This window comes from Ceratotherium simum, chromosome 30, assembly GCF_057802395.1.
Source record: "Ceratotherium simum simum isolate JZ-2026a chromosome 30, ASM5780239v1, whole genome shotgun sequence".
NCBI lineage: Eukaryota > Metazoa > Chordata > Mammalia > Perissodactyla > Rhinocerotidae > Ceratotherium > Ceratotherium simum.
In genome coordinates this window covers 38020670-38031804 of record NC_141929.1, presented here as the reverse complement: position 1 = coordinate 38031804, position 11135 = coordinate 38020670, and positions in this window count along the sequence as shown.

The window sequence follows — 11135 nt, the reverse complement described above, 5'->3', positions numbered from 1 at the left end:
CTCTCAATAAGGGCAAAGATTTATCTAGACCCACGCCAATCATTGTTCTAAGTGTTTTATGCATATTTAATCAATTTTATGTCACAACAATCTTATGGGGTGTGTGCTATCATCCCCCACTTTTCAGATGAGGAAGCTGAGGCCCAAAGACACATGGTAACTGCCGAAGGTAATATAGCCCTTGATGGTAAAGCCAGTATTAGAACCAAGGTCATTTGGCTCCGCAGTCCATGCTCTCAACCACCGTGATATGCTCTCTTATAAGAGGGGGGTGCCATCGAAGCCAGGCTGAGCTATCCCTTGTCACAGCCCCATTCTGTTAACCAAGCCTGATCCCCTCCTCCTTCCCCCTTCATTCGAGAGGTTCTGAAGAAGCTGCTAAACTTGACCAGTCATGAGCCAATCGGCACATCAGCATTCCCCTGGCCTCAATGATTGGCACAGGGGCTGGGCCTGTGATCCTCTCAGAGCCAGGGAGTCATGAGGGGACTTTTCCTGGGAATTCTGGGAGAAAGAAGTTCTCTGTTCTTTCCTGGTTTTGGTGACAGGAGGTGGGGAGAGGAGCTACTACAGCCCTCTTATTGCTCTGAAGGGAGGCCGCCAAGGAGGAGTCAGCAAACAGAGAAAGCAGAACAAAGAGAGGGACCCACAGCACAGGATTCCAGGGGCGTCACCAAGAGTGTACATGGTGTGGGACTCATGCCATACAGCATATCAGGGTCCCTGGAGTCGGGCAAGGCGTATAGCCATGACCTGATGTGAGAGCCCTGAATCCAGTGACTCCTGAAGTGCCAAACACCTCCATGCTGTTTGGTTCCATGAGCCAATATATCCCTTTTTAAAAGTCAATATGAGCACGGTTTTCTGCAACTTGAATCATAATGCCTCCTAATCAAAACAATCTCAATAAACCTTGTGAAAGCTGCTGAGCCAAAAAACCCATTCGTTATCAATGCTACGATGGTGAGCTTGCTGATCAAAGATGAAACCATGCCTGGAGGCCCTCACCAAGCTAAAGAACAGAGAAAGAGCTAAATTCCTAAAATTCTCAACCCTTCTCACGTTTTACATTTTTATACAATGGAGGACAACAACAGCATAGATAATCCGCCAAAATAGCTGTTAATGGATTCACTTTCAAAATTACATTTAACTCTGGTTAATGTTAAAGTGACTTTAAATGCTCCCTTGGCAGGACAGAGTCATGAACCAAAAGTCTGTGGAGACGGGGCAAAGTTAGCCAGGCATCAAAAAGTAGCCAGGGGACCTGGGTCACTGAGGAGTGGCCAGAGAGGACTTTAGCCTTTTCCAATGTGTTACTCTCTTAGGAAGAAAAGTGTTTGTAAATTATTCATACAGTTAAAAATTAACTTTAAAATAGATACGGTTAAAGGACAAGTCATGTAATTGGATTATTTTAGATGAGTGTTATCATACTTTTTTTTTAATGAGAGGAACCCCTCAAATGAAACGTTCTAGGAAACACTGTAGTGAACACCTGTTGTGTTTCTGCTTCTTTGGTATAGAATTAAAAAATATACCTTGCTTCCTGGGAACCATCTTCTCCTATTCACACCTAACCGTGGTTTAGGAACATGGCACACGGTCCTGGCCTGGCAGCAAATAAGCAAATAAAATAATTTGCTTCCTGAGCTCTCCTGGCTGTTTTTCCCTCCCTGAGAATTCTGGAAAGGCACAGCAGTGGCATAGTTTCTTATCCTCCCTGAATCCTCGCCCCATCAAAAACAAACAAACAAAGAAACAAACAAACAAACAAAAACACAGAGCAACTAGATGGTAAAACCAAAAACTATAGCCAACATCTACAACAAGGCCAGATAATAAGGTGTCTCCCCAAAACTCCAAAGTATAAGAGAGTGAGGACCACCACCACCAACACTATAACATCTGCATAACATCCACATTTATGCAGGAGAAAGCAGAGGGAAGAAACAGGGCATCTGATGGGCCAGCAAAAAAGTATTCATGGGAAGGCAGAGTGGGCTGATTTGAGCAAAGCAGTTGAAGTGACAGGGGTTTTTCCAATATCAAATGATACAAGGGGTCTCTGATAAGCTCTGAAGGGGGTGGAGCAGTGTAGACAACATGGACTTTTAAAGCCAGTTGACCAAGTTCCCTGACACAAAACTGATGAGCAGTATAAACTAGTATTTCAAAACTAGCTAAAAGACATTTCAAAAGATATATCAAAGATTAGCATAAATCAGAACTAGAAAAATATGACAATTAAGTGATAAAACTCAGGAATAAATAAGTTATTTCAGAAATAAAAATAAACCAGAAAGAAAACAAAAATGATTCCATACTACAGATAATGCCTTATGAGAAACAGAAGGTGAAAAAAACAGAAAAGTTTTAAAATTAAAAATAAAGAAGAAAGAAGAAGGAATTGAGAGAAAGTGACAAATATTGAAGCCTTGTACATAAGATCCAACATATTATAATAGGAGTAACTACAAAAGAAAACCAAACCAAGGGAACAACGTGACAAATACTAAAAATTGTAATTCAAGAGAACTTTCTTGAAATAAAGATTTGAAATTAGATATTGAAAAGGAGCATCTCGTACCTGAAAATATTGACCCAGAATGACCACCATGACATGTTCTAGACTTTAAAGAAAAAGAGCAAAATTGGCCCTTTATGCATCTAGACAAAAAGGCCAAGTGAATTATAATGGAAAGAAAATTAAATTTTCATTAGACTTTCAACAACAATGCTTTATGCTAGAAGAAAATAGAGTCATATATTTAAGATATCAAGGAAAGAAAATGTTAGCCAAAGATTTTGTATTCAACTAAACTGAGTATAAAGGGCACAGAAACCAACAACCTATTATTGATATGCAAAAACTCAGGGAATCTTGCTGAGAATTGTGATCCTTTTGAAAAAGGGGTGGTTATGATTGAGATGAGGCATGTGGATGGCTTCTGAGGTGGCTGCAAAGTTCTACCTCTTGTCCGGAGTGGTGGATATAAAAGTGTTCACTTTACAGTAGTTCACTAAGCTGTATGTATGTTTGGTGTAGTTTTCTGTATATGTGTTTTATTCTATAATAAAAAGTTTAAAAACAATAAAAATAAAATAGACAATTACAGTTAGAGAAATTTGAATATGGACTAAGGATGATATTGGGAATTATTGTTAAATTTTTAGGTACGATATAATGGTATTGTATTAATGCTTAAGATAATGATATTGTAGTTATGTAGTAGAATATTCTTATTTTTTGGACATGCATGCTGAAGAATTTACTATAATTTACTTTAAAATGCTCTCGCAAAAAAAAAAATTGATTCCAAGTCACATTTTGGTATTTTAATTTTTTACTTGAGGTATAATACACACAGTATTACATCTTATATATAGATGTTAAGTGTTATAGTTAAATGAGTTTTGACAAATGTCATTACTTTATCAAAATACAGAATATTTTGTATTTTGCATATAGACAAAAAGGCCAGAAAAATTCCTCCTGCCTCTTCCCAATCAATCCCCTCTCCCACCTCCCACTGAGGGAACCACAGTTCTGATGATCTCTTTCACCATAGATTAGAACTAGAGCTGATCTAGAACGTCATATAATGGAGTTATATAATACACACTCTTTAGACACACTTTTTTTTTTTACATTTTAATATTCCTGAAATTAGAAAGTATCTTAGAAATTGGTGGTGTCTTGGGGCTGGCGCTGTGGCTTAGTGGTTAAGTGCGGGCACTCACTGCTGGCAGCCCGGGTTCGGATCTCGTGCACACACCGACGCACCACTTGTCAGGCCATGCTGAGGCCGCGTCCCACACACAGCAACTAGAAGGATGTGCAACTATGACATACGACTATCTAATGGAGCTTTGGGGAGAAAAAGGGAAAAAAAGGAGGAGGATTGGCAATAGATGTTAGCTCAGGGACGGTCTTCCTCAGCAAAAAGAGGAGGCTTGGCATGGATGTTAGCTCAGGGCTGATCTTCCTCACGAAAAAAGAAAAATTGGTGGTGTCTTAACGACTATATGGCAGTGTTTTCTCTTTCTTATTGTTGCATAAAATAAGGTGTCTTACAATCATTGGCATCTTTGATTTGATGAAGCCTGTTATACATAGATAAAGCAAATACGGCAAAAATGTTAACAGTTGTTGAATCTAGTGGGTAGGTAGAAGGGGTCCTACTTTTGTGCGAGTTTGAAAAATTTTGTATAAAAAAATTTATTAAATACATATATAAATAAAAGGATACCACAATTGTTGTAGCCTGCTTTGGCCTTTTTTCTGCCTGAATTAAAGTGACCCCCAGATAATGGCATTGGCTACAGCCTCTCTTGACTTCCGCAAGGCCCTGACCACAGTAGGTACTTGGGTGCTCTGGACTAGTACGAGATCATCGGGTCCTTGTAAGATTTGCCTTTTTCTCATATATATTATTTTTCTCTGCTCTGTTTCCCCAAACTTTTCAAAAGCCAAGATCCCCTGTCCTCTGTGTCCTGAGGCAGTGAGAAAGGGGACAAAAGTGTCTAATCAAGTATCTAACCCAGAAGCACAGTGCCTGAGTCTGAGGAAGAAAGAAAAGCTGGGGGCCCAGAACCAGGGCCTTGCAGCTGGAAGGCCAAGGTGCTTGTTCTCCAAGTATAGAAATATGGCAAGTTCTTCCTTGTGAATGGTGCTCTTAGCTTGAGAGCTGACACTTTTCTTTGCACTTATAAGGAAGGAGCCTGTGACCAGCAGCCCCTGTCCTCATTCATCTGCAACTTGCATCACTGCTGTATCTTCCATCAGAAATGGTCCTAAAAGGTCTGAACTCCTTTTGTATCCTGGGATCTGGCTTCCCCAATCCCTCACCCTGTCACCTTTAAGAAAATGTAGCACGCCCTTTGTCCATGGAGGCAGAGAAGGTGACTCCACATTGAATATGTGACTTTAGCCATGGGCAGAATTACAGTTGATCGCATCATGGCACAGACATAGGTTTCCAATTGGAAGTTCTGACCCTGCCACTAGATAACCCGCATGACCTAGAAGAAATCTCAAGCTCTCTCAGGCCCAGTTTCTTCATCTGCACAACAGATTAATAGCACCCACCTCTCAGGGTGGTTGGAAAATTGAATGAGAGAACAAAAGGGAATGCACATAGCACATTGTAAAGCTGTTTTCAATATGGGCAGCTAACTTTATTCCTGGGAAAGGAGAGAGAAACACTTCATTTCAGATCTCAATTGGCTGATGGTCTGGGCAGCAGTAATAGCCCCATTGGTCCCTATCTTCATGGGGGTGGGTGCTGGGTAACTGCAAGGGACCTTTGGCTCTGACATTTTGGCCTTCTTTCAGCATGGAGGAAACAAAGACGCCAGCATCCCTGCTGTCTTGACCAGGCCCTGGCTTGTCCCACTTCACCTGTTACCTACCTCGTGGAGACCACAGAGAATTTACTATGGTCAGGCATTATTAAAAAGATGCTTAGAGTGACATCGGCAAGATGGTGGACTAGAAAGCTCTAGGCCCTCATTTCCCCCATGGAAACATTAAATAAACAACTGGAAACTGGCTAAAATAACTTAATAGGAGCTCTGAAAATCAGTCGAAAACCTACAACAACCAAGCAAATGCCCAAGAAGAAGCCACATTCAAAATGGAAGGAAGTTTCATGGCATTTTTACTTGCTGTTGCCCCACCCCTTGCTCAGTGTGGCACAGAGTGGTTTAGGCAAAGTAGCAGTCCAGTCTCCAGTTCTCTTCCATGAACCAGAGAGAGGAGAGTGGACCCAATTTTCAACATTTTAACCTGTGTGGGAGCTGTCTGATTGGTCCCTGTGTCACCTAACTTGGAGCTCAGATAGCCAACGATGGCACAGTTCAGATCTCAGGCTAGGATAAGCTGTGGGAAGCTGTAGGCATGGTTCATGAAATCCAAAAGGGGACTACAAACCCTCATATGCCTGGGGCAAGAGATTACTGATTGAGGAATACAATAGAACAGCTAAGACCCCTTTAAAAAACAGGAGTGAGACTCTTGGGGAAATTAAGACACTTAAAAACTGCTGTGTATATGGGAGAATTGGGAAAAAAGCACATACACAGGCTCAGAAAAGACCAATGCCCAGGGGCCAGACTGGTGTGTAGTGGTTGAGTTTGTATGCTTCACTTTGGCAGTCCAGGGTTCGCAGGCCCGGATCCCGGGCATGGACCTACACACCAATTGTCAAGCCATGCTGTGGTGGCATCCAATATACAAAACAGAGGAAAATTGGAACAGATGCTAGCTCAGGGACAATCTTCCTCAAGCAAAATAACAGAGCAAGATGGCAACAGATTTTAGCTCAGGACCAATCTTCCTCACACACACACACAAAAAAGCATCAAATAAAGATAGCTTAAAAAAAAAAAAAAAGACCAATGCCCAGAGAACACCCAAGGAGACCTTAAGCCTTCACACCAGGCTGACTAATGAAGGTCTTCCACTGCACAAAGCCAGTCTGCAAAGACTGGGAGAGGTGCTCGTTTTTTCAAATGCCAAGTTTTCAACAAAAGATCACAAGGTATACAAAGAAACATGAAAACATGGCCTACCCAAAGGAACAAAATAAATCTCCAGAAACCATCCCTGAAGAAACACAGACATTGGACTTACTAGACAAGGACTTTAAAATAAGTGTCCTAGGGGCCGGCCCCGTGGCTTAGTGGTTAAGTGCGCACGCTCCGCTGCTGGCAGCCCGGGTTCGGATCCCGGGCGTGCACCAACATACCACTTCTCCGGCCATGCTGAGGCCGCGTCCCACATACAGCAACTAGAAGGATGTGCAACTATGACATGCAACTATGACATACAACTATCTACTGGGACTTTGGGGGAAAAATAAATAAATAAATAAAATTATAAAATAAGTGTCCTAAATATGCTCAAAGAGCTAAAGGAAATCAGGAAAATGATATATGAACAAAGTAAGAATACCAACAAAGTGACAGAAATTATAAAAAAAGAACCAAATAGAAATTCTGAAGCTGAAAAATACAGCAACTGAATTGAAATTTTCACTAAAGGGATTCAACAGCAGACTTGAACAGGCAAAAGAAAGAAACAGTGAATTTGAAGACAGACCATTTGAAATTATCAAGTCTGGGTAGGAAAAAGAAAAAAAAGAATGATGTGAACAGAGCTTATGGGACTTATGGGACACCATCAAGTGGACTAGAATTATGGGATTCGTAGGAGGAGTGGAGAGAGAGAGGGAAAGGGGCAGAGAGATTATTTGAAGAAATAATGGCTGAAAACAACCCAAATTTGAGGAAGGACATGAATATACAAATTCAAGAGGTTCACTGGGAAGCGGAGTCAAGATGGCGGCGTAGGCAGACTCTGAACTCACCTCCTCCCGTGGACACAGCCAATTTACAACTACTCGTGGAAAAATTACCCCTGAGACAGAACTGAAAACTGGATGAGAGGAACTCCTGCAACAACGGACAATCCTAACTGGGGTGGAGGAGGCAGAGACTCCCTTCCGGAGAGGAAAAACGCCGCCTTCACAAGCCGCCAGCGTCACGGCCGCCGGGAGCAGCTCACAGGAATACATGAAGAATTAAGAGGTAAATGGGCATGATGTATGCAACATGCAACTTACATTCAAATGGTGCTGAAAATAAACTCTGTGTGTGTGTGTGTGTGTGTGTAGAGAAAGACAATAATAAAAGAAATGCGGCAAATTTTAAAATTGCTGAATTTGGGTCAAAGGTATGTACTCTTTTTGTAACTTTTCTGTAAGTTTGAGGTTACTTCAAAATAAAAATGAAAAATAAAAAAAAAAAAAAAAAAAGAGGTTCACTGAACTTCCAAATAGGATAAATCCAAAGATATCCACACTGAGACACGTTATAATCAAACTATTGAAAGCCAGAGTCAAAGAGAGAATCTTAAAAGCAGCAAGAGAGAAGCGACTCATCAAGTACAAGAGATTCATGATAAGACTATCAGAGGATTTGTCAGCAGAAACCTTGCAGACCAGAAGGCAGTAGGATGATATATTTAAAGAGCTGAAATAAAAAACCTGTCAGCCAAGAATTCTATGTCGAGCAAAACTGTCCTTCAAAAGCAGGAAGAAAATTAAGACATTTCAGATAAACAAAAGCTGAGGGAGTTCATTACCACTAGACCTGCCCTGCAAGAAATGCTAATGGGAGTCCTTCAACTTGAAATGAAAGGATGCTAGACAATAACTTGAAGCCATACAAAAATATAAAGTTCTCCAGCAAAGATAAATACATGGACAAATATTAAAACCAACATTACTGTACTTTTGGTTTGTAACTACACTTTTTGTTCTTCTAAAGGATTTAAAAGACAAAAGCATAAAAAATAATTATAAACTTATATGAATGGGTACAGAATATATAAAGATGTAATTTGTGACATTAATAACAGAAAGTATGGGAAGGTGGAGCTATAAAGAAATTGTTTTTGTATGTGATTGAAGTTAAGTTGGTATCAGTTTAAAATAGATTGTTAGAATATTAGGTTGTTATATGCAATTCCCTTGGAAACTATAAAGAAAACATCTATAGGACATACACAAAAGTAAACGAGAAGGGAATCAAACTATGTCAGTACAAAAAAAATCAGCTAAACACCAAAGAGGGCAGTAATGGAGGAAATGAGGGACAGAAAAAACTATAAGACATACAGAAAACAAATAACAAAATGGCAATAGTAAGTCCTTCCCTATCGGTAACTAAATGTAAATGGATTAAACTCCCCAATCAAAAGACATAGATTGGCAGAATGGCTTTAAAAAGACAGGATTCAACAATATGCTGTTGTGGTGTAATAAAAAATACATTTGTTTTTTTCCCCAGTTCCTGGCACAGAGCTCCTAAAACCCTTGGAATTTCCTGAGTGACAGGAATGTCTTTTGTTATTCATAATGAGCCCCTTTTAACTATATTTGAGTTTGTGCTAACAAGGTGGCTCAAGGTGAGCCCTTAGATAGTGTCAAGGGAGGGGCTGGCCATGCACATGATTAGAGGGTTGGAGCTTTCAGCCTCACCTCCCAAACTCCAGGGAGGTGAATGAGTTTAGAGATCGAGGTCAATCATCAATGGTCAAGATGTAATCAATCATGCCCACATAACGAAGCCTTGATAAAAACTCTTGATCAGAGAGGCTTGGGGAGCTTGTGGGTTGGTGAACATATGAATGTGCTGGGAGGATGGCATACGCAGAGAGGGCAGGGAAGCTCTGTGCCACTGCCTCCCCATACCTTGCCTTATGCATCTCTTTCATTTGGCTTCTCCTGAGTTGTATCCTTTATAATCAAATTGTAATCATAAGTATAGCATTTTCCTGAGTTCTATGCGTCATTCTAGAGAATCACTGAACTTGAGCCTGGGGGCAGGGGCAGGGGGCGCATCATAGGAATCCTTGAGTTTGTAGTTGTCTGGGCAGAAGTGTGGGTAGCTTCGGAACTCCACTTGTGGCTGGTGTTGGAAGTGAGGACAGTCTCATGGGACTGAGCCTTTAGCCCTTGACGTCCTAAGTTCAAGTCTCAGCTCTGCCCCCTATTAGATATGTGCTCTTCACAAGTAGCCCAATTTCTCTGAACATCAGTTTTCCTATTTGTGTAATGGGGATCACAGTAGTAAGTATGTCATAGGGTTGTTCTGAGGCTTGTGAGAGATGATGCAGTAAACCACTTAGCACAGTTCCCAACACATTAAAAATGCTTAATAAATATTAGCTATAATTTTAATAAGATTACTAATAAAGAAAGCTTTGTGCCAGGCCACCCTGGCACTAAACCCAAATCATAGATAACGTTCTAGGTAAATATTTGTGCCCATCACCCCAGGCATAAAATAAGAAACAGATTTGCTTTCTTAAAACACAGAGCGGCCTGAAGAATGAATAAGAACTAGAATTCAAAAACTAAAAGAATAAATGAGAACTACAAAGCCTAAGGGCTGACGGTATTGCATAAATATTTTTTCTAAATTCCTAGGTCCTGAAACTATTTTGCAAGCTTCTCTGGTGAAAGATTCTGTGGCTTCATGAAGAAAATATCCGGGAAAACCTGGAAAACCAGCTAGAAATATTGATTTGAGCCATTGCTTAATATTTTGTCTGTGTTTTAGGGCATGAATAGCTGAAGTCATTGAGTTTGCTGCTAAGGATCTCTTTATGTGAGTCCCTTATGCTGTTTCTGAAGTCTTTCCCAAATGTCCCCCACGGCAGAGGTACAGTCAGAGTCCTCCCATTCCTGCAAGGCCAGGAAGCAAGAAATCAAGGCATGTGGAACAACAAACACACTGAATGAAAGACATAGTATTCGCTCCTGAAGCTTCTGCACTGGCTCTCTCTCCTTCGCTCCTCTACCCTTGCCTCTCCTCATTCTCCAGCCCCTCCTGGAGTTTGCTGAGTCAGCTGCTAAGACCACAGCGTGCCTGCCTCTGCTTTGAAATGTTATCGGTGAAATACTGAACGGTAAATGCTGCTTTTGTGAAATGTCTGTGTTCAGTCTCAATCCCCACAAATCACACTTACGGTGAACGAGCCAGTGGTCTGTGTCGCGCTTGGCTTTGTATCGCAGTTTATCTTTAACCCACTTCGCACATCATTTTGAAAGCTTGCTCTTAGCTCACCTCAACCAATATTTGCTTGTTAGAGAGGCGATAATTTGCTTCAAAGAGACTCAGAGCAGGCAGGATCTCAATGAAGGCCCCCTAACTTTCCCCTAAAAACTCAAGGCTGACTTTAAAAACATGAGGCCCTTATCTAGAAAGGAAAACATGAGCGGCAAGGATAGGAGAGACAGGGAGAGAGACGCTCAAGCAAATGCCTCCTAACACCCCGGAAACGGCTCAGTAGCCATCCCTGAAACAGGGCCATAAGCATTCTAAGATTTACATTGCTTCCCTTTTAAAATTTTCTTGCATTACACAGGAAATCCTTGTTCATTATTTTTTTTTTATTATGGTAAAATATACATAACATAAAATTTACCCTTTTGAGCATTTTTAGATGTACAGTTCAGTGGCATTAAGTACTTTTACATTGTTGTGCAACCATCACCACCATCCATCTCCAGAACTTTCTCATCAGCCCAAACTGAAACTCTGTCCCCATTAAACAATGACAC